Consider the following 2,892-nt stretch of genomic DNA (forward strand, 5'->3'; position numbering starts at 1 on the left):
ACCGAGCTCCCCCCTCCTCCTTTTCCTCCTTCTCCTCTTATAGCCGCGGAGTCACTTGAAATGGAATCACGGAAGGGGGGCGCGGACGCGGTGCGGGATCGCCGGATCACGGAAGAGGGATTTCGAATCCGGCTCGGGCGCGATGCTGGGAGCTGAAGCGGAAGGTGGGGATGCGGGCTTCCTTCTTCGGGTGCTGCCGGGACCACGAAAGAGTGATGTAATCTGGGATCTTTGCTGGGAGGAGCCGTGGATCACGGAGGATTTGGAGAGGATGCCATGGCCGAAATGCTCAAATGGGGAAGGAAGATGGCAGACGCGGAAGAAGATGAGATGGTTTCCTTCTTTGGGCGCTGGATTGGAAGCGGGAGCTTGGATGCTGACTGCTGGGTGGAGCGCGGAAGAGAAGATCACGGAAGAGCTGGGATTTGGGACGGATGCCACGGCTGGAATCCGGAAGAGCTTGAGATGCGGACGGGCTAGAGACGCGGAGGAGATGCTGCTGTGAGGCGCTGGGAGCAGGCTGGATCGCTGACTGTGAACGCGTTGATGGCGTGGAGGATTTGGAAGGGTGTGAACTTCCTTCTTTGGTTGCTGGGAAGGAGGAGGACATGGATGGTCGGGATGCGGCTACGATCCGGGAAGAGCTGGGATGTCTTTTGCCCTCCTGAGATGGGAGCTAGGAGACACCAAGTTCCGTCCAATCAGTCATATAGATAAAATAAATAATGTGATATGAAATTTGGGTTGTAGACGGATTCGTCATGGGTCATCTGTTCTCACTGGAGGTCAATTGCAAATCTTTTAAGTCATGGGTCACCCAGCACCTCATAGTTATGATATGGCCAAATTAGATTTGCCCCAAAATTATTTCCTAAAAGCACAAAAGAAATGGACCTGATTCGGATCTGAACCCGACTCGGATCCGACCCGATCTTCAACCGGGTCGGATCTGGGAAGGGATCCTTCTTTAGTCAAATTTGTACTCAATGTGCATTTTACTCTAATTTATGAAAATCTGTGCCAAACCCAAATATAATATTAATCCAGTGAATTTATCATTATCGGTTAGCAATAATACTAATTTAGGTGACATGTAGGTCGCACTTTTGTGCTCTCATCAATGCTTGCATGCATCTTATTTGATGTTTTGAGAGGCCTGCGTGCCTCCTAAAAAGGGATGTAATTTATTATTTTATATCTGGTTGTATTTCTGTGATGTAATGTACGTCAACGATCAAGTCGAAGACAATACATGAGATGAAGGGCGATTTGAGCGGTTGATGGCGATTGGATCAAGAGTTGATCAAGGATCGAATCAAGGAGGCTCGGGAACAATTCAAGAGTTGAAGACCAACTGATTGATTGACGTGCATGTGCTTGTAATAAATAGGGTCACAAGGAGGAGGGTTTCAATGCCAATTCCCAACCAATTCCTTACATGCCTTCGTTTAAAATTATAAATATTTAATAGGCTTTTATGATGAATTAGGCTCATTAAATAGCCAAAAACAGCTGTTTCATTATCACGCAGCAAATGCATGATGAAAAGTAGCCGTGACTACATAACCACAATTCTTCTATGAGTGTAATAGATTGATGTCTGATAATCTCATGTGGCTATATGGTTCTCATCCAAGTGTAATAGACTGGGCGACATCCCCAAAAAACAGGAGCCATGTTGATTTCATGGGGCATGTTGAGGTGCCGAGACAATGAGGTCACAATGGTTAACAGCCAGGTTACTGAAAATATAGCTAATGAAACCAAAAGCATGTACCATGATAGAATACACATCATCTAGCTAAAACTAACTCATGCATGCAACAGCGGACACAAGGTACTTAAATTGCATGAAATCTTCAAAGTGCTTTCCGCCTAAAGTTTAAACAGCCAGCATATGTATGCTTCTTTAATTTGACATTCACCAGGAGACAGGTAACACAATGCAACAATAAAAAGCACCATGCTGTTTAATACTGGCCATGTTAAATGTATGCTTCTCACTGAGAAATGACCCAATGCAGGCCACTCATCCAGTAGGGAAGCAACTTCAAAAACATAAGAAGCGAATGAAGAATGTGATGAACTACAAGATATTCTTTAATTGTAGGGCCTATAAGCAAGAGTCTAAAAGTTGTTAAACATACAATGGTGAAGACTTAAAAATAAGACATTATGCTACTTAAATTGCTTTTCAAGTTACCATAAAACAGACGTGCATATAGAAGCAAGGTGGGAAACAGCATGCATCTGGTGATGATTAGTTTAATTAAGAAACGAAAGAGAAAGTGCATGTCTGTCTCATGGCCAGTCCCAAAAAGTAATGGCAGCAATGTTGCTCCTCCAGGAGCTGGAATATGAGACCGTCATCCAGTGGAGGAACTTCCTGAAAGGATTGAACTTTCAAGAAGAACCATCAACACCCAAGGACTATCTATGTGACGTTTACTTAGGAATTTACAAACATGATTGGTTTGCTCCAACAAGTTAAGGAGATTTTCACCCAGAAAAATCTCCTTCGTCACAATTGACACTAGCCATTCCTTGTGGCAAGAAGCAGTTCGGTTAAAAATGAAACAACATGTCTACACTATTCTTAGTTTAAATTTAAAAAACAAAACCAAAAGAATAGAGGTGTATGTATGTCTCATGGCCAGTCCTGAAAGGTAATGGCACCAATGCTGCAGCTCCAGGCCATAGAATATGGGACTGCCATCAGGTGAAGGAACTTCCTAGAAGGATTGCACTTTCAAGAAGAACCATCAACACCCAAGAACTTTCTATATGACGTTTACTTAGGAATTTACAAAAACATGATTGGTTTGCTCCAACAAGTTAAGAAGATTTTCACCCAGAAATACTTCCTTCGTCACACTTAACACTAGCCACCCA

At 43.6% G+C, this 2,892-nt stretch overlaps 1 non-coding gene across 1 annotated transcript; it reads right to left on the reverse strand.

The window, feature by feature from the left end:
* Window positions 1-1,917: 1,917 nt before the first annotated feature.
* On the reverse strand, window positions 1,918-2,049 carry LOC120109011 (small nucleolar RNA snoR137). Its single transcript, XR_005510094.3, has one exon. It is a non-coding gene; the product is annotated as a small nucleolar RNA snoR137 (small nucleolar RNA).
* Window positions 2,050-2,892: the final 843 nt, after the last annotated feature.

The sequence above is a fragment of the Phoenix dactylifera genome, chromosome 2, assembly GCF_051530095.1.
Source record: "Phoenix dactylifera cultivar Ajwa chromosome 2, Ajwa_hap1_PhDact_Kaust_v1.1, whole genome shotgun sequence".
Classification (NCBI taxonomy): Eukaryota; Viridiplantae; Streptophyta; class Magnoliopsida; order Arecales; family Arecaceae; genus Phoenix; species Phoenix dactylifera.